The sequence below is a fragment of the Schistocerca gregaria genome, chromosome 3, assembly GCF_023897955.1.
Source record: "Schistocerca gregaria isolate iqSchGreg1 chromosome 3, iqSchGreg1.2, whole genome shotgun sequence".
In the NCBI taxonomy this organism is placed as follows: domain Eukaryota; kingdom Metazoa; phylum Arthropoda; class Insecta; order Orthoptera; family Acrididae; genus Schistocerca; species Schistocerca gregaria.
In genome coordinates, this window is record NC_064922.1 from 247,212,693 (window position 1) to 247,235,338 (window position 22,646).

Below are 22,646 nucleotides of genomic sequence, written 5' to 3' on the forward strand. Positions count from 1 at the left end.
CTACATCCGCTTCCGTTTGACACTACACAGATGCACTGATTACGGTGTCGTCTGCAAGTTCAGATTGGCGGGGGCGAGTAGGCTGTCGAAATCGACCAAGCCTTTCGATTCTTATCGATAAAGCTACTCCTGTCGACCATCACACTGAGGTACTTCTTAGAATGAACACTTAGTAATCGATGTTCCATTTTCACGCATCATTTCCTCTCATAGTGTAGCAGTAGGGCCGAATTGTTATGCATTAATTTTCTCTACGTAGTTTGAACAGTTCCTTTCTGTTATTAGTCCTGCGTCTTGTCAACGCTAGAGTCAGTCGTTGAGCAGCGCAGAATCTGCACTAGCTTCTGTCAAATATAAAGGGTGTTCAAAAAAAAGTGTTATGTAAATGCAAGTTAAATTTATTTTTCTCAAAGTGTATGATTAACTAAGTTTAATGTACTGCAAGGAAAACATCAATACGATTGGGAAAGAGCATCTTTTGTAGCATATAGTATATTTACAGACATTCAGTTTAAGTTTAAACGACTGTTTCAACTCCATCAGTGAAATCTAAATGAAAAACAATTAAACTGGTTTTGTCAGAAGGGTTTGGAGTTGTTAGTTCATTATCCAGAAAAATCCGTGTCAGTATGGACAAGATTACTGTGAACATTTCCTGATTTATGAACACTTCTGCTGCAACTGTTATGTTGTAGCCACGTTATTGAACTCTCCACCTTATAAGCTTGGTTAGTTTTTCAAGCTGTCGCCAACAATTCGAAGTTTTTGACTTAAACAAATTTTGTGATCAGATAAAGGTTTTTCAAATTCCTTGTACTAGTAGCGTCGTCATTTGTAAACAAAGTTTCGTGTTTTTCCTGCAGCGAACTATTTTCTGTTTATCATGACTTTCTCAAATGATGTACATTATACGAAAGCACAAACAGGCAAGAAAATGCATGTAAGCGTTGTGAACAACGCAGACACATGTTGACAAGATTTGTAAGTGTATTTTACTGTTAATATGTTTCCAAAAAACTGACGTCCAGAACTTTCTACATAGTAGCGTATGCATTTCCATATGCAATACTTATTTAATGCGCACCACAAGAGAGACGCCATTCAAATACTTGAACAATACATGAGAACAAATTGCCTTAAGCTCACAAATATATCATTTATACATCATTTACTAAAGAGAACGTCTTGTGGCTTCAAGCGATATTTTCGCTACTCTTCATACAAACAATTATGATTGTTTTGTGTTGCAAACCTTGGGAATTAACGTAGTTGTGCGGTGGTGATTGTGTGTGTTAAGAGAATTTTTCTAAAGGATGTTGCACCAAGACAGTTTGTAAAAATATTGTGTTGTACATAAGCACTTCGTGTAATTTTGTGTGCTCAAACTATATTGGAAGTTTATGTTTATGTTCCAAATTGGATAGCAATTTTTGTGTGTTGTTAAAATTTATGTTGTAAACATGTTAAAAAATATACTGTACATATTAGCGCTGTTATGTAACTCAAGCTTACACATTAACAAGGAGTGTTTGGAACAGTATTTACAGATACGGAACCATTATCACAAGTGTTTGTTATCATTTGTCTATCACGCACTGAACATGATTGTACTCGTATATGTGTGTTCAGCTGTGTTTCTTACTAGCATTTACCAATGGACCGACTTTTGCGGCATATCAGTGTTAGCCGCTCAGGTTTCACACTCACTGAATATGATATTGTATTTTGTATTCGCAGTTTAAATGTGAAGAATTTCGTAATAAAACTGTTTCAAAGACTTTCCCTGCTTCCCTGTTTTCTGTAGCTGCTAATTTTCAACAGGAAACGTGATCATGCCACTAAATTTCCTACACGTAAATCACATTCGATGTCTTAATAAGCTACGACGCAGAAGCCGAACTCACTCGCTTCTGGAAACACTGATAACCCTGAGCATTTCTCTCAGCGTAAATAAGCATACTTGAATTGAATATCACATTGCAGTACTTTGAAGTAGGTCTATCGAGTAGACTCACATAGTTGTACTTTAAGTAAAGGAAATGTATTGTTTGTAATGAGAATCAAACCATTGCTTCCCACTGATACTTGAGGTGCAATGAAACATGTCAAGAACAGTCTTTGTTACGCATTGAGCGCGCTTACATGTAAAAAATATTGAAAATATCTTTAAATATATGAAAACATACAGCGCTTGACTGTTCTGGGGGGGGGGGGGGACACTTAGTACATATATGCAAGATGTGGACTACTACATTCAAACAACAACAAAAGTTAAAGATGAAATGAATGAATGAAGAAAGAAAAAGGTATGTACAACTAAATCCTATGCTCTATCCAATCAGTACATTGATTACCTCTCTTGTAGTATTGGTTTGAGAAGAAAACAGAGATTCTTGCACACACTAACTGTACATTATTGGAGCTTATTTGTGAAGGCTGTAATCAATCATATCACATACATAGCTGAAGATGCATGATATCAGAAGCAAAGGTGGCTCATAAAACATGGATGTGCAAATTAAATGTCTGCTGAATAACTTCAAACTTTTGTGTGTGTTCTCCTAGTTGTGAAAAGGGTAACAGTTAAGACAACTTACCATGGTAGAAATACTGGTGATTTTAATGGATAAGAAACACAGTCCTACTTTATTGTGTTACATTTACATACATGTTGATTCTGTTTCGAGTTGTTATACTGCTGGGCCCAAGGATTTTATACATATTATCTAATTAAATATCTGATCACTTAGGTCTATCTATGATGCCTGAACGTCATTTTATTTGTTTGAAACTCAATAATATGCGTCTTTATGAGACAATTATTTGCACCATTTGCTCTGAAACAGTAGTGTCCTGTTCAATTGTCGTCAGTGTTTATTCCAATATAATTCTATATGGTCATCTGTTAGTATGCATGTACTTAATGCCTATTTAAATTTTCCGACCGTTCAAAGTGGGTAAGGATATGTATTAAGGTAGTAAATAAGATCGGACCCAAACAGAACATTACGGAACTTCACATTCTGAGTTAAGTATTTATTGTAGGGTGCAGAATGTTCCGTGTGATCCTTTGTGACTGTAAAAAAAAAAAAAAAAAAAAGAAATGAAATAAAATAAGTATGGAGCCGCAGAGCTAGAATTATCGTTCTGTGCTTATATATGTATCACTTACTATCTGGAAAGTCAGTTCTATTTACACCACTGATTCTACTGGTTCTTAGTACAGGGTGACACTTACTGAACCATATGCCATAATATCGTCATAACTTCTGAACGGTTTGCGTTAGGACGTTCAAACTGCACGGTTGGCCGCATGGCATAACGATGATAATGATGGTTTAGCGACGAAGTCCACTTCCATTTGGATGGGTTCATCGTTAAGCAAAATTGGCGCATTTGGGGGACTGAGAATCCGCATTTCGCGATCGAGAAGTCTCTTCACTCTCAACGGGTGACCGTGTGGTGTGCAGTGTCTAGTCACGGAAGTGGCAAGGTGACTACCGAAAGCCACCGAACGGTACTCGAAGATTGCGAAGACGATTTCATCCTCATTATCCAAAGTGACCCTGATTTCGACAGGTTGTGGTTCATGCAAGACGGAGCTCGACCCCAACGAAGCAGAAGAGTGTTTGATGTCCGGGAGGAGTACTCTAGGAACCGCATTCTGGGTGAGGGACACGCAGAGTCTATTGGCATGGGCCTCGATTGGCCGCCATATTCTCTGATTCTGAAAGCATGCGAGTCCGTTTTGTGGGGCTGTATCAAAGACAAGGTGTGCAACAATAACCCCAAAACCCTGGCTGACCCGAAAACAGCCTTTCAGGAGGACATCGACAGCATCCATGTTCTAACACTTTAGGGGGTCATGCAGAATTCCGATATTCGTCTGCGCCACATCATCGCCAATGATGGCAGGCATATCGAACATGTCATAACTAAAGCCGAGTATCTGTAGTAACGTTTACATGTCGCATAAAGTGTGTGGACGTCTTAGTTGGTAATTAATTTACTCTTTTTCACATAGTTCAATAATTTTCACCCAGATGTCACTGAATTCCTGCAACCCAATCAACGTACTGATGTGAGAAACACGTCGATAAAATTTGTAATCAACTGTGTCCCTGCTTTTAGACTTGTTACTTAAGAATTTTCCTACTCTTTCTGACAATTCCCAATCTTATGTCATTCAATAGTTCCATAAGAATCTTTGGCATGAATACCCTCAGACCAAATGTCTGATAAGTTTCTATTTTCTGAGCTCACCATGCAACGCCCTTTTGTCAAATTGGAAACCTGTTCACAGATGAGGCATAAGTCCTAAGACTCTAAGTCTGCTATGAAATGGCTTGTCTAGTCTATTTAAATTTTAGCCGAGGAACTCAATCAGCTGAAAAATTGTAGTCTGTCACTGTCCTTGAATCATACTTCCCCCTTTCTATGTACAGTGTGTTCCTACGATGACAACACAAACTTTCATGAGTGACAGAGAGGAGAGAATGTACCAAAGTAATACAGCTATGTAGTATAGCTACCTGCTATCCAGGCCACTTCCCAACGTACATACCTACAATAAGCACTGAAAGGTGCCTATTTACTTGGCACTTTCATTTCTACCCCTTTTTTGTATGTAATAGATGGACGATATTTACCTTTGCCATACTTTACTCAAATCTGCTATTGTAATTTCCTTTGAGTTACGCAAGGCACTGTAACAACCTCTTTGCATAGTAACTAATGCAATTTTACATCTCTGGCGCGTCGGTTTTCTTTAGGCCGATAGGAATCGTTAGTAGATTCTGCACATGTGATCTTCCTTGTTTGAATGCGAATTCTCCATTACTGTGTTACATTCGAGTCTTTGTGTGTTCTGGGACGGTTGGATTCTTGTAAAGTGTATACATATCTGGAGAGAAGATTGCATTTGTCTCTGGAGATCCTTGTTGCCATACAGATTCTACAATGAAAAAAGAATCGAGTGGGACTACTTCAGTTTATTTTCCACGATGAAGACGTATATATTGTGACCCAAGGCTAGAGTCGTATTTTTAAATCGTGATTACTCCAAGAGTAGGAATCGGCCTGTGTACTTACGCATTGTAAAATGGGAGCTCGTAGATTGCTAATACTTAATGGAAAGGAAGCAAATTATAGCAACATAAATTACTCTCTCAAGGATATTAGCTAATGATAATTTGCATTACACTGCTTTAGCTAAAATTCAACGTACAGTCTTTCAACCACGAATTCGGCCACGTTTCAAGAAACGATCGCAAAACACATCGCAAGGTTCCGCCGAGACTCGAATTCGGATCGCTGGATTCATAGTCCAAAGTGCTAACCTGTCCTCTACTTAAGTAACGAACAGTTTTCGCTTACTCAAGAACTCTGACCTGCGAAAACGGTGTTTTTATTGCTTGTTGTATAACTAAATCTTGTACTTGTTGGTTTGAGTAATCCTGTTCGGTTGTAATGTTGTTTCCTTATGTTCAGTTATAATACACTTCCTTATCTATCCACTATTACAAAATATGCCTCATCATTCTATGTAATAGGCTGCCAGAGATTGGCATGTTGTTTGGGTGTGATGTTGTTGAAACTTGTATGATCGCTTCACTATCCACACTCATCACGCTGTATCAGAAATCAATTAATGTAAGACACGCACAATGAGTGACGTTTCTTCGCATGTTATTAATTTTGTTCTACTGACTCCTGTTTGTCAAACACTGTGCTATGTAATCTCTCTCACTACTACGATGTACTGCAGAAATGACAGTCAGTATTTAGATACTCTCTCAGATGATTTAACTATTTGTGTACACCAAATCTAGGATTACAATATAGATGAGATATTCCCTTTGCACAACTGGATGCTATAGTCGGAAAGCTAACACATGTTCAGTGTAGTCCATTGCCTTTATGAACCAGTACACTCACTGTGCAATATAAAAATATTAACTTTTCATTAACTTCTAATTAACTTCTCGGGCATCTCAGTCATGTAGAATTTTTTTGAAAGGACGTCATATTCGCTGTTGGCTATAGATATTCTTTATTTCGCAATTTCAGTTTTGGCCTTTGGGGAATTTTCAAGTGGTCCTGCAAAACATTTTGCTTCAGCACATGTCACTTTAAATCCTCCAACATGTATACATGTCATCATCAAAAATAACCATTAGAACTGTAGGAATACAGCAACATCAAACGATTGGGACGCTCTGTACATCGTGAAGTGTAAATTACGTGAACTGTTGCTAATATCAACATCCTTCACATAAATCGCTACAAATTAATGTTCTAACACACTTTACAAGTGAATTAATACCGTTGGCGCAAAATACGATTCGATTCACAAGTGACTTGTGAACGTATTTTCGCGTCAATGGTCCTAGTTTACTTGTAAGCAGTGTATTTGAACATTAATTTCTAGCGATTTGTTTGAAGTATGTTAATATTGGTAACAGTGGACTTAATTTACATCATTTAACGATGTACACAGCTTCGTACTCGTTTGATATTACTGTATTTCTACAATGAAAAGCTCATTTTTGATGCCGACATGGATTTAGCGTCTGACATGTACTGAAGCAAAATATTTTGCATACCACTTGAAAATGACCAAAAGGCCGAAATTGCAACTGTGAAATAAATAAATTCTGCAATCAATGGCGAATATTATATCGTTTAAAAATACGAGTATTAAGCAAGCAGGGGCACTTATTTCACTTCAACTGACTTTATGAAAGTGCGTATGTGTGTGCGACTATTTCTATTAAAATTTTGAGCCAGACTAGGTTTCCATATTGTTTCTCTGGAATATTAGAATTACACATTTTGTGTAACTTGGTAATATCGGGTCTTGTTTATCACTACTAATTGGAGTAGTCTATGAGTTTTTTTAAAGAGACACACACGCCTTTCAGTATATATGTACAATAATCATGATGTCATATGCCACACGCTATTCTAGGACGCCATAATGCCCCTCCACTTTTAAGAAACTTAACCCATACGTTTGCTGGTGAGATAGCTTGTAAGAAAGCACACCCATATTTAAATCTCCCAACCACAGCCCGTGTTTTAATGACCAATTACATTTATTCAAATACTTCTCAAACGATGCCCTTGGGCCAATCAGAAAATATTTAAGCTGACATACGTATTTAGGTCTTCCAATAAAAACCCAGTATTTTATAATTTTTCACTTCCATATTAAGCCAGGCCACTTAGCCAATTAGAGTTTCTAAGCGAATGACTAGCGACATTTCGTGAGTTGAAAGTAGGCTGTTTAGGTTTTTATGTTGGTGACGCCACGTAGTGCTCTGTATGAAAATCGCTGACTGCACTGTGTGCAGTCTATGGCTGGTTGGACTCATTGTTGGAATATTCGCTTCTGTAGTGTTGGGCAGTTAGATGTGAACAGCGCGTAGCTTTGGGCAGTTGGAGGTAAGCCGCCAGCAGTGGTGGATGTGGGGAGAGAGATGCCAGTGTTTTGAGAGGTTACGATGAGCAGACGATCTGGACGTGTGTCCGCCAGAAAAAGGAAATTTGTAAAGATGCATGTCATGAAATTGGAACACTATTAAGGTAAATACATTGTTTGTTCTCTATCAAAATCTTTCATTTGCTAACTATATGCGTATCAGTAGTTAGTGTCTTCAGTAGTTGAAATCTTTTATTTAGCTGGCAGTATTGGTGCTCGCTGTATTGCAGTAGTTCGAGTAACGAAGATTTTTGTGAGGTAAGTGATTCATGAAGAGTATAGGTTATTGTTAGTCAGGGCTATTCGTTTGTAGGGATTATTGAAAGTCAGATAGCGTTGTGCTAAATTATTGTGTGTCAGTTTAGAAATGATCAGAATAAGTAAAGAGAAAACAGTCTCAGTACGTTTAGTTTTACTCAGTTGTTTCTGTATCAAATAACGCACAAGTTTACCAGCACAGTCTTTCTTTACATTCAAAGCGGAAGTTTCATAATGTTTCTCTAGGTAACTCATTAAAGTCATTAACATAGCAAGATCACAGCCTACTGTAAATGCAAGATAAGCCATTGCAAATGTGAAATGCCGGTACATTAATAACCTGTGTAGCCTCCAGAATGTTGATCACAAGCATTCAAACGTGCATGCAGTGTGTTGTACGGATACCGGTTGTCAGTTTGTGGGATGGAGTTCCCTGTCTGCTGCACTTGGCCAGTTAATGCTGTTTGTTGATCGCGCAGGAGTAGTCGTCTGATGGTCTCCCACAGGTGCTCGATTGGAGACATATCTGGTGATCGAGCAGGCCAGAGCAACGTGTCGACACCCTGTAGAGCATGTTGGGTTACAACAGCGGTATGCGGGCGAGTGTTATTCTGTTGGTAAACACTCCTGGAATGCTTTTCATGAATGGCAGCACAACAGGTAGAATTACCAGACTGATGTCCAAATTTGCAGTCAGGCTGCATGGGATAACGACGAGAGTTTTCCTACTGTCACATGAAATCGCACCTCAGACACTAACTCCAGGTGTAGGTCCAGCGACTCTATGCTCCATAAGGCGAGAAAAGAGCTCTGACAGTTGATGCAGCCTTGGTGCACGTGCTTCGTGCATCCACGACTGCCAATCAGATCGTGAGCCTTTGATTACATTACCGTGCTGTTGTGATATTGTTGTAATGCTACTGATAACAAACAGACCCGAACTTTTCGACTCTGAAAGCGCAGAACAGGGAATCAGTGGTCATAAGGCCGTTGCACCATCCCTGAATATGGAAGTAAATAGGAATATAAAAAAGGGAGGAAGGTTTATTTGTTTAGCAAGTGTAACAGAAGGCAGATTTCAGACTGCCTAACAGATCAAAACGAAAATTTCTGTTCCGACACTGACAATGTTGAGTGTGTATGGAAAATGTTCAAGGCAATCGTAAAATGCGTTTTAGACAGTGCATGAAGCGTTCAGTGAATTCGAAAGTACAATTCTATGTACTGACTTGACAGAAAATCCTAGGAAGATCTGATCTTACGTTAAATCAGTAAGTGGCTCGAAACAGCATATCCAGACACTCCGGGATGATTGTGGCATTGAAACAGGGGATGACACGAGTAAAGCTGAAATACTAAACACCTTTCTCCAAAGCTGTTTCACAGAGGAAGGCCGCACTGCAGTTCCTTCTCTAAATCCTCGCACAAACGAAAAAATGGCTGACATCGAAATATATGTCCAAGGAATAGAAAAGCAACTGGAATCACTCAACAGAGGAAAGTCCACTGGACCTGACGGGATACCAATTCGATTCTAGACAGGGTTCGCGAAAGAACTTGCCCCCCTTTTAACAGCCGTGTACCGCAAGTCTCTAGAGGAACGGAAGGTTCCAAACGATTGGAAAAGAGCACAGGTAGTGTCAGTCTTCAAGAAGGATCGTCGAGCGCAAAACTATAGACCTGTGTCTCTAACGTCGATCTGTTGCAGAATTTTAGAACATGTTTTTTGCTCGTGTATCATGTAGTTTCTGGAAACCCAGAATCTACTCTGTAGGAACCAACATGGATTCCGGAAACAGCGGTCGTGTGAGACCCAACTAACTTTATTTGTTCATGATACCCAGAAAATATTAGATACAGGTTCCCAGGTAGATGCTATTTTCCTTGACTTCCGGAAGGCGTTCGATACAGTTCCGCACTGTCGCCTGATAAACAAAGTAAGAGCCTACGGAATATCAGACCAACTGTGAAGCTGGATTGAAGAGTTTTTAGCAAACAGAACACAGCATGTTGTTATCAATGGAGAGACGTCTACAGACATTAAAGTAACCTCTGGCGTGCCACAGGGGTGTGTTATGGGACCATTGCTTTTCACAATATATATAAACGACCTAATAGATAGTGTCGGAAGTTCCATGCTGCTTTTCGCGGATGATGCTGTAGGTTACAGATAAGTTGCAGCATCAGAAAATAGTAGTGAAATGCACGAAGATCTGTCGCGGGTAGGCACTTGGTGCAGGGAGTGGCAATTGACCCTTAACATAGCCAAATGTAACGTATTGCGAATACATAGAAAGAAGGATCCTTTGTTGTATGATTATATGATAGCAGTTACTTCTGTAAAATATCTGAGAGCATGCGTGCGGAACGATTTGAAGTGGAATGATCATATAAAATTACTTGTTGGTAAGGCGGGTACCAGGTTGTGATTCATTGGGAGAGTCCTTAGAAAATGTAGTCCATCAACAAAGGAGGTGGCTTACAAAACACTCGTTCGACCTATACTTGAGTATTGCTCATCAGTGTGAAATATGTACCAGATCGGATTGACGGAGGAGATAGAGAAGATCCAAAGAAGAGCGGCACGTTTCGTCATGTGGTTATTTGGTAAGCGTGATAGCGTTACGGAGATGTTTAACAAACTCAAGTGGCAGACTCTGCAAGACAGGCGCTCTGCATCGCGGTGTAGCTTGCTGTCCAGGTTTCGAGAGGGTGCGTTTCTGGATGAGGTATAGAATATATTGCTTCCCCCTACTTATACCTCCAGAGAAGATCACGAATGTAAAATTAGAGAGATTCGAGCGCCCACGGAGGCTTTCCGGCAGTCTTCTTTTCGCGAATCACACACGACTGGAACAGAAAAGGGAGGTAATGACAGTGGCACGTAAAGTGCCCTCCGCCACACACCGTTGAGTGGCTTGCGGAGTATAAATGTAGATGCAGATGTAGACCGCTCCTTTCAGCCAGTTGCGCCACCTGCTACGTTCAGGTTTGTGTGTATACATGTGTATTCCGCTGCTTCCGTGAGTTTGTTGCCGTGTGTATAACTGGTAAAGAGGATATAAGTGTGCGTAAGTGGAAAATGGTTGCCTGTAGTGCAGAGAAGAGTGCTTTTGGGAAAGAAGCTACTCTGAAATCCCAAGCACGCTAATTTATACACAAATTGTGTGTTTACTTTTCAAAGGGAAAGGGACAATGGTGAACCTTTGATATCAGCGAGTAAAGTGGTTGACAGAGTGACAAAATCATTGAACACCTCTACAGCGACAGTGAAGAGAGTCACTAACGATAAAGAGGCTGCCAATTCAGCTGAGAACCCTGTTATTGTGACACCTGGAAAGTCAAGGAAGAGATTGTGTCATGTGACTGAAACAGACAACTTTGACGAAAGTGCTACCATGCAACACATATACGCGAACCACAGCGTGAAGGAGTATCCGACACTTAAAAAGTTGATGTCATCACTGTCGGACAGTGGTTTGTTCACAGGCAAAGCGATAAGTATTTCCACTGTTTTGAAAAAAATTGGCTTCCGTTGGAAAAATTTCTCAGGACGAAAGGTATTTATGGAACGCGGTGACATTGTAGCATGGAGATTCATTTCCTGTGCGAGTTGCTAGCAGCGAATCCGCAAAATGTAATGTGGATTGACGAAACAGGGGTCAATGTGGGGTCATGCAATTTCCGTCGCGAGGACAGACGACACGCGCTTCGGAACTATGAGTGTGCCAGCTGCTAAGGGAAGGCGACTAATTACAGTTCGTGCTGGCTCTATGAACGGTTGGGGTTTTGTGCCCGGTCTTATGATGATTTTTCAGTCAAACTACCACGAGGAGATGAATGCAGATACGTTCAAATACTGGTTCGTTACTCGTTTGCTGCCAAACGTCAGTTCTGGTAGTGTTTTTGTAATGGACAATACTCCGTACCATTATGTGCAATTAAATAAGGCACCAACATTTGCTACAAGGAGAGACGAAATAGTCAGCTGGTTGGAAGATACTAAAATAGTCTTTGAAGAGAATATTTGGAAAGCGGAACTTTTGGAATTAGTGAAACGATACAACCCACAGAAGATTGATTGATAGATTACCAGAGAACCACGGCCACAAAGTTATACGTTTTCCGCCGTACCACTGCCATTACAACGCAATTGAACTCTAGGCTCAAATAAAAGCAGATGTTGCGGAGTTAAACAACGCCTTTACATTGCTAGACACAGAGGAGCTGGTAAATGAGGCTGTCACACGAATAACGCCAAAAAACTGGACGAAGCTCGTGAACCACGTATGGAATTGATTACAAGGTCAAACATAGAAGAAGGTGTAAGAGAAGAATCCGTTTATAATATTGTAATTTCTTTATCAGACGATGAGGACAGCAGCAGCGAAGATACCGAAGGCTATGTGGTAGTGAGAGAGATGTCCAATCAGACGACGATGATCTTGAGGTTTCCATTCTCCCGCACGGAGGTATTTCACACGTAACATTTGTGCAATTTTCTTTATCTTGTTTATGTTCAAAATCTGATTGTGTGTCATTTTTATTTTAGTTGGAACCATGGCCATGGTAACTTTTTTCAATGATGTTGTTGTTGTTGTGGTCTTCAGTCCTGAGACTGGTTTGATGCAGCTCTCCATGCTACTCTATCCAGTGCAAGCTTCTTCTTCTACCAGTACCTACTGCAACCTACATCCTTCTGGATCTACTTGGTGTATTCATCTCTTGGTCCCCTCTACGATTTTTACCCTCCACGCTGCCCTCCAATACCAAACTGTTAATCCTTTGATGCCTCAGAACATGTCCTACCAACCGATCCCTTCTTCTAGTCAAGTTGTGCCACAAGCTTCTCTTCTCCCCAATCCTATTCAACACCTCCTCGTTAGTTGTGTGATCTACCCATCCAATCTTAAGCATTCTTCTGTAGCACCACATTTCGAAAGCTTCTATTCTCTTCTTGTCCAAACTATTTATCGTGCACGTTTCACATCCATACATGGCTACGCTCCATACAAATACTTTCAGAAACGACTTCCTGACACTTAAATCAATACTCAATGTTAACAAATTTCTCTTCTTCAGAAACGCTTTCCTTGCCATTGCCAGTCTACACTTTATATCCTCTCTACTCCGATCATCATCAGTTATTTTGCTCTCCAAATAGAAAAACTCCTTTACTGCTTAACGTGTCTCATTTCCTAATCTAATTCCCTCAGCATCACCCGATTTAATTCGACTACATTCCATTATCCCCGTTTTGCTTTTGTTGATGTTCATCTTATATCCTCTTTTCAAGACACTGTCCATTCCGTTCAACTGCTCTTCCAAGTCCTTTGCCGTCTCTGACAAAATTACAATGTCATCGCTGAACCTCAAAGTTTTTATTTCTTCTCCATGGATTTTAATACCTACTCCAATTTTTCTTTTGTTTCCTTCACTGTTTGCTCAATATACAGACTGAATAACATGGGGGAGAGGCTACAACCCTGTCTCACTCCCTTCCCAACCACTGCTTCCCTTTCATACCCCTCAACTCTTGTAACTGCCATTTGGTTTCTATACAAATTGTAAATAGCCTTTCGCTCCCTATATTTTAACAGTGCCACCTTCAGAATTTGAAAGAGAGTATTCCAGTTAACATTGTCAAAAGCTTTCTCTAAGTCTACAAATGCTAGAAACTTACGTTTGCCTTTTCTTAATCTTTCTTCTAAGATAAGTCGTAAGGTCAGTATTGCCTCACGTGTTCCAACATTTCTACGGAATCCAGACTGATCTTCCCCGAGGTCAGCTTCTACCAGTTTTTCCATTCGTGTGTAAAGAATTCGCGTTAGTATTTTGCAGCTGTGACTTATTAAACTGATATTTCGGTAATTTTCACATCTGTCAACACCCGCTTTCTTTGGAATTGGAATTGTTATATTCTTCTTGAAGTCTGAGGGTATATCGCCTATCTCACACATCTTGCTCACCAGATGGTAGAGATTTGTCAGGACTGGCTCTCCCAAGGCCGTCAGTAGGTCTATTGGAATATTGTCTACTCCAGGGGCCTTGTTTCGACTCAGGTCTTTCAGTGCTCTGTCAAACTCCTCACGCAGTACCGTATCTCCCATTTCATCTTCATCTACATCCTCTTCCATTTCCATAACATTGTCCTCAAGTACATCGCCCTTGTATAGACCCTCTATATACTCCTTCCACCTTTCTGCTTTCCCTTCTTTGCTTTGAACTCGGTTTCCATTTGAGCTCTTGATATTCATACAAGTGGTTCTCTTTTCTCCAAAGGTCTCTTTAATTTTCCTGAAGGCAGGATCTATCTTACCCCTAGTGAGATAACCCTCAACATCCTTACATTTGTCCTCTAGCCATCCCTCCTCTAGCCATCCCTGCTTAGCCATTTTGCACTTCCTGTCGATCTCATTTTTGAGTCGTTTGTATTCCTTTTTGCCTGCTTCATTTATTGCATTTTTATATTTTCTCCTTTCATCAATTAAATTCAATATTTCTTCTGTTACCCAAGGATTTTCTACTAGCCCTCGTCTTTTTACCTACTTGATCCTCTGCTGCCTTCACTACTTCATCCCTCAAAGTTACCCATTCTTCTTCTACTGTATTTCTTTCCCCCATTCCTGTCAATTGTTCCCTAATCCTCTCCCTGAAACTCTGTACAACCTCTGGTTCTTTTAGTTTATCCAGGTCCCATCTCCTTAGATTCCCATCTTTTTGCAGTTTTTTCAGTTTTAATCTACAGGTCATAACCAATAGATTGTGTTCAGAGTCCACATCTGCCCCTGGAAATGTCTTACAATTTAAAACCTGGTTCCTAAAGCCCTGTCTTACCATTATATAATCTATCTGAAATCTGCCAATATCTCCAGGCTTCTTCCAAGTATACAACCTTCTTTTATGATTCTTGAACCAAGTGTTAGCAATGATCAAGCTGTGCTCTGTGCAAAATTCTACCAGATGGCTTCCTCTTCCATTTCTTACCCCCAATCCGTATTCACCTACTACTTTTCCTACTACAGAATTCCAGTCACCCATGACTATTAAATTTTCGTCTCCCTTCACTATCTGAATACTTACTTTTATTTCATCATACATTTCTTCAATTTCTTCGTCATCTGCAGAACTAGTTGGCATATGAACTTGTACTACTGTAGTAGGCGTGGGGTTCGTGTCTATCTTGGCCACAATAATGCGTTCACTATGCTGTTTGTAGTAGCTTACCCGCATTCCAATTTTTTATTCATTATTAAACCTACTCTTGCATTTCCCCTATTTGACTTTGTATTTATAACCCTGTATTCGGCTGACCAAAAGTCTTCTTCCTCGTGCCACCGAACTTCACTAATTCCCACTATATCTAACTTTAACCTATCCATTTCCCTTTTTAAATTTTCTAACCTACCTGCCCGATTAAGGGATCTGACATTCCATGCTCCGATCCGTAGAACGCCAGTTTTCTTTCTCCTGATAACGACATCCTCCTGAGTAGTCCCCGCCCGGAGATCCGAATGGGGGACTATTTTACCTCCGGAATATTTTGCCCCAGAGGACGCCATCATCATTATCCATACAGTAAAGCTGCATGCCCTCGGGAAAAATTACGGCCGTAGTTTCCCCTTGCTTTCAACCGTTCGCAGTATCAGCACAGCATGGCCGTTATGGTTATTGTTACAAGGCCAGATCAGTCAATCATCCAGACTGTTGCCCCTGCAACTACTGAAAAGGCTACTGCCCCTCTTCAGGAACCACACGTTTGTCTGGCCTCTCAACAGATACCCCTCCGTTGTGGTTGTACCTACGGTACGGCTATCTGCATCGATGAAGCACCCAAGCCTCCCCACCAACGGCAAGGTCCATGGTTCATGGGGGGGGGGGGGGGGTTTCAATTATTTCACCGCCATTTGATGGTAATAATTTTTATAGCATTGTTATACAATCCAGAGTTTGGCCGTAGGCTATTTCAAGTACTGTACCGTATTCATATTTCAAAAGATATCAGGCTGGTATGAGATACAGCGAAATCTGAACCGTATAACAACAAAATAAAAATTGTTGCCGTCAAATGGCTGCAACATCATTAAATAAAATCTTCATGTGTTTATTTGTGTAAGGTGGCAAACACTGGTAGCGCATGTGAAAAAATATTCCATCAAGGCACACATCGGTCAGCACAATGCTGCCCCTACACCGAAGTGCCAGCAGTCATAGCTCTTCTCTCGACGCACGGAACATAGCGTGCAAGTCCCCAACTGGCCTTCTTCTAACCCACACACGGCCGTCAATGGCAGCGGAATCAGCTTTCATTAGAAAGCGAAACAGATCTCCATCCTGCCTTCCAATTAGCTCTCGCATAATACCACTTAAGTCGCAAATGGCGATGGTTTGGGGTCAGTTGAATGCACACTAGAGGACGTCTGGATCAAAGCTGTCCTCGAAGTAACCAATTTGTAACAGTTCATTGCGCCTTTGTGTTGCCAAATGCTGCTCAAATTGCTACCACAGATGCAGTATAATGCGCTAGAGCTATTCACCGAACACGATGATGTTCCCTCTCGTTATTGCCATGTGGCAGTCCAGAACCCAGTCTCCTATTAAACGACTTCGTTCAAACTCAGTGAGGTGCTGATAATGGCGTTTTTAACGCCTTAAAGGTATTCTTGACTAACATCAGCTCACCACTTCCAATCTCAAAGGTAGTTAACACTCACGACCGTCACAGCGTGTATTGAAAGCAAAATTACGAGGATCATTCCAAAAGAAATACACACTATTCTTGAAAAAATACAGTTTTCATTCTGCATGTGTGAAAGTTTTACAGTGTGTAGATACATCCTTCCCGCTTGTTTTCAAACTTAGTTCGACCTCTTTCCGTGAGTGGCGCCGTCACAGCATGTCATTAAGATGGCTTCTACACTTGACGTTCGTCAGAAGCAACGTGCTGTCATAGAATTCCTGTGCTGTGAAAACGAGACAGTGGCAAACATCCACAAGAGGTTCAAAAAAGTGTATGGAGATTCTGCTACGGATCGCAGTACAGTTAGTCGGTGGGCAAGCAGGTTACGTGATGAAAGCAGGCACGGCAATATTGAGGATTGTCCTCGCAGCGGCAGGCCTCGTACTGTACACACTCCAGACAATGTGCAGAGAGTCAACGAATTGGTGACTGCTGATAGACGCATCACAGTGAACGAATTGTCACGCTACGTTGGGATAGGGGAAGGAAGTGTTTGCAGAATACTGAAAGTTTTGGCGTTAAAAAAGGTTTGTGCCAGGTGGGTTCCCAGGATGTTGACAGTGGCTCACAAAGAAACAAGAAAAACTGTATGCAGCGAACTTTTGGAACAGTACGAGAATGGTGGAGATGAATTTCTTGGAAAAATTGTGACAGATGATGAAACATGGCTCCATCATTTTCCACCAGAGACGAAGCGCAATCGATGGAGTGGCATCATGCAAATTCTCTCAAGAAGAAAATTCGAATCCACATCTTCTGCTGGAAAAATTATGGCTATGGTGTTTTTCGATTCCAAAGGACTCTTGCTTGTGTACATCATGCCAAGTGGAATCACCATAAATTCTGATGCATATGTGACGACACTGAAGAAACTTCAAGCTCGACTGAGTCATGTTCGACCACATCGGCAAAAGCAGGATGTTTTGCTGCTGCACGACAATGCACGGCCACATTTCAGTCAAAAACCCATGGAAGCGATCACAAAACTCGAATGGACAACAATGAAACACCTGCCTTACAGTGCTGACGTGGCTCAATGTGACTATCATCTCTTTGGGAAACTGAAAGACACTTTTCATGGAACAAGGTTTGAAGAACATTAATCCCTTGTGAACGCTGTCAAACAGTGGCTCCAACAGGTTGGTTCAGAATTTTACAGTGCGGGTATACTGGTTCCAAGATGGCGTAAGGCAGTTGAGAGGGATGGAAATAATATGGAGAAATGGAGATATTGTTCCTAAAGGATGCATCTACAGACTGTGAAACTTTCAAACATGTAGAATAAAAGATGGTTTTTTAAAAAAATAGTGTGCATTCCTTTTGGAATGACCCTCGTAATTTGCATCCTCAAGATGGCGCTGCTAGTGCCTCCCGTACGCAGCAGGCGGAAAATCTGAATAGGCATCATATTTCAGGTGTGGAAGCCCCCCTACCAACTTTTGTTTATGTCGCACAAATGCTTCTTGGTGTTGCAATTTTTGTTCCATCAGTGTATGTGCATCTGTCCTCTATGCTTCTTGAAGAGCCTGCGCTTTTTTTTCCCGGTCGCTAGTTATCCTCCACTGCTCCAGGGTCTCACAATAAACTACTGGCAGCAAAACAGCAAGCTGTTTTGCATAATTTCTGAAGAACGTTACAGGTATCTCAACCAGTCCAGATGCCTTCCACTATTAAACGATTGAAGTGGCTTTTCTATTCCGCGATCACTTATCCCAACATCTACCTTTTCAGCGTTCGTGCGTTAACTGAAAGGAGGAATCGTGTTACGACGTCCCGCACTGAGACAGTTTCGGAAGGCAGAATTCAGTATCTCGGCCTTCTCTCTGTCGTCTTCCGTTTCTGTGCCACAATATATATATATATATATATATATATATATATATATATATATATATATATATATATATATATATATATATATATATATATATATTGTGAGGCTGCATTGAAGATCCCTAGCTCTTTAAATAAGTGTCTGCAGTATGATCTTGGATGAGCTCCAGCAATTATTCTGATTACACGCCTTTGTGCAATGAACACTCCTTTACTCAATGATGAGTTACCCCAGAATATGATGCCATAATAAAGCAGAGAATGAAAGCAGGCGTGGGTAAGCTAATTTACTGAGATGTATATCGCCAAAATTTGCAATGATCATAATAGCATAAGTAGCTGTACTCAAACGTTTCAGCAGATCTTCAGCGTTTTTTCCAGTTCAACCCCTCATCAATGCAGACACCTAGAAATACTGAATATTCTACCTTAGCTTCCGATTTCTGATCGAAGTCTATATTTATTAATGGTATCATTCCATTTACTGTGTGGAACTGAATATATAGTGTCTTGTCAAAGTTCAATGAGAGCCCATTTGCAGACAACCACTTAATGATTTTCAGAAAAACATCGTTTACAATTTTATCAGTTAATTCTTGTCTGTTGGGTGTGATACCCATACTTGTATCGTCGGCGAAAAGTACCAGCTTTGCATCTTCGTCAATATAGAATGGCAAGTCATTAATATATATTAAGAACAGCAGAGGATCCAAGACCGAATCTTGCAGCACCCCATTCTTCATTGTTCTCAGTTTGAGAAAACACCAGTTTTTTTGCATATTATGTGAACTGCTTATTTCAACTTTCTGCACTCTTCCAGTTAGGTATGATTTAAACCATTCATACCATAGTACTTGAGCTTATCTAGAAGTATTCCATGATTTACACAATCAAAAGCCTTTGAGAGATCACATAAAATCCCAATGGGTGACTTCCAGTTACTCAGAGCATTTAATATTTCATTAGTGAAAGCATATAAAGCATTTTCCGTTGAAAAAACTTTCTGGAAAACAAACTGACATTTTGTTAAAACTTTATTTTTACAAAGATGTGAAGCTACAGTACAATACATTATTTTTTCAAGAATTTTGGATAAGGCAGTCAGAAGTGAGATTGGGTAGTAGTTGTTAACATCAGACGTATCCCTTTCTTATGCAGTGGTTTAACAATGGCATACTTCAGTTTATCTGGGAAAATACCCTGTTTCAGAGAGCTATTACATATCTGGTGAAGAAGCCCACTTATCTCTTGCGAACAAGCTTTTATTATCCTGCTGGAAATGTCGTCAAGTTCATGTGAGTTTCTATTCTTGAGAGAGTTTATTATCTTCCTAACTTCAGAAGGAGAGGTAGTGGAATTCCAATCGTATCAAGGCCTGTTCCATTAACTGCCTTGCTTCTTCTAATGAACATTTAGACCCTATTTTCTCTACAACATTTAAAAAATAATTATTCAAAATTTTTTCGATTTCCGGTCTGCTTTTGTCAAGTTTCCATTCGCTTTGATGGTAATTCCGTCATCCTGAACTCTTGATTGCCCTGTCTCCTTTGTAATAATATTCCAAATTGTTTTGATTTTGTTATCAGGGGTATTAATCTCAGACATGATGCACATGCTTCTGGACTTTATAGTAGATACAGTTCCCTTTTGTGGTTACAAGATATTTTTATTCCGTTAGTAAGCCAAGGTTTTTTCATTTTTTCTTATAATTAGATTTAACTACTTTCTTGGGGAACCGGTTTTCAAATTCTCTTACAAGTGTATCATGAAATAAGTTATATTTTAAATTAGCATCAGGTTCCTTGTACACCTCTTCCTAGTCTAACTGCTGAATATTTTCCCTGAAATTTCTAGTTGTTGAGCCATTAATTGAATGCACAACTTTGGAGGGTAGTTTCGAATTACTAAATGGAACCATGTCATATACTGTAACTTGATGAGCACCGTGATCAGAAAGGCCATTCTCAACAGGACAAGAATTTATATTTTTAAACTTATCTTGGTCTATAAAAGTGTTATCTATCAATGTGCCACTGTCCTTTACTACTTGAGTGGGAAAATCAATGAAATATGTCAAATTGAAAGAACCGAGCAAGTCTTCCAGGTCATTCTTCCTATTACACTCTTTCAGTGAATCAACAATGAAGTCCCCACAAATAATAATTTGCTTTCCCCTATCTGACAGATAGCACAACAAGGCATCCAAGTTTTCCAGGAATAAATGAAAGTTTCCTGAAGAGGACCTATAAACTGTTACAATTATAAAAGAGCCCTCCTTCAGTTTAAGTTGACAGGCACATGCTTCTATATGTTGCCCTAGACAAAACTTTTTGTATCTAAGCTTTTTACACAGTGATAACTTTTGACGTATATGGCAACTCCTCCTCCCACCCTATTCTCTCTACTCATATGTGCAGCTAGTTTATAACCACTGATATTTACCTTTTCCATATCAGACACAATGAGATGCTCAGACAGGCATATTATATCTATTACATTATCAGATTCAATGTCATCTAAACATACCAGGAGCTCATCTACTATATTCTTCAATCCCAGAATATTTTGGTGAAAAATGGTAACATTATTTTTTACTTTACTTTTGTGAGAATCTACTTTTTTCTTTAATCCACCAAAATTTTGGTTAAATATGTTAACATTATTATTTACTTTACTGTTGTGAGAATCTTGTGAGTTTTGGACCTCTTAAGCACCTGCCTGCCTGAACTTCTCATTGGATACTGATATTAGTCTAAAAAAGAGGCACATCCATGGGTACTAGTGTTCCCCATTATGGATTTCGCTAACAACCCTGCCAGTTTATCCTTCCCTTTCCTATGGAAGTGTAGGCCATGCCTTGTGCAATCTCCCCAATCAATAGCCTCGACAGGAAGCAATCCAATGTCTGACAGAGTGGCCGCCCTACAAAACTGATCCAACTCCATATTTACCCTCCTGACATAGCGGTTCAACTGGGGCTGATCGTGCCGCACGAAAGCAGGCACCAGCCCAACTTTGGTATGGGTCGTTGCAGAGGCTATTTTCACCAGGTCACACTCAATACTGTAGCCCTGATCCCTATCAATACTGTTTCCCACTCCACCCACTATCATCACATGATACTGCTTTGAAAAACCCTTCCGCAAGGCACCTATATCCTCTACCACCTAGCTAAGACATGTACTTGACTTGAAAAAGTTTGTGACCTGGTACCTGTCACCTAATGTTTCCTGCAAATTTGCTCTTCCATGGCTGCTACCTAGCAAAAGAACTTTCCTCTTACTTTCTACTTTTTTTTGAAACAGTTGGTTCCCTAGTGAGATTCTGTTGCATCTTAGCTACATCTACTTCTACTGGAGCCTCTTCCTTACTTAACTGTGGTAGCAAAGCAAATCTATTGATTGTGCCAATTGGGAAACTGTCAGACACTGTTGTCTTTCTGTGGCCCCTGTTCCCAGCTACCACGTCCCAACGCTGTTCACCCTCCCCCCCCCCCTTAACCTCTTCAGTTCCTCCCTCGGTCTATCCAAATCAGCCTGAAGGGTTCTAATTATCTCCTCCTGTTCAGCTATAGTCCTATCTCTTGAGCAAACGCTGCAAAAGAATGGAACAGTCTCGTTTGCTTCCCCAATTCCCACGCCGCTACAATCTCCCCAATGCAACCACCTGTCACAACAGTATCACAAAACCCCTGAACTAACTTTCTTACTGCAGCTCACACGTTTAGAATCCATGGTAGTTTGGAAATTAATTAAGATGTTTACTAAGTGATAACGATAACATATTAAATGCAGAAGTAAAAGGACACCAAACATGTTGTGGAAATTAGTATGTAAGTAAAATATTAGTAAATGCACTTAAATTTGTGGTATAGCATTAAATATGCACGTTCAAAAATTGGGCCTGAACAACCGAATCTAACCAAAACGAACTTTTTGCGATTACTGGAAGAATACGCAAATAAAAGAAAAACCTTTAATGGTAAGCTTGAAGAACACACTAATGAACGTATTTAATCAGTTAACCTATAGCAAATGCACTTCAGGTTGCGGTATAACGCTAAGTATGCACACTCGAAAAATTAGGCCTAAGCAGCAGTAAGTAAACAAACGAACTTTTCGCGATTACTGGAACACTACACAAACGAAAGAAAAACTTTTAATGGTGAATTTGAAGAGTAGACTAAAGCACGTATATAATTAGTTAAAAGTGTTCATCTACAATTAATTACACCCTAAATTACTTGTCTTTGACGAGAGCACTGTCTCTGTACATGCAGCCTTGTGCAGGGCTACCAACATACAGCAGTACCAGTTTCGATAAGCGCTGCTG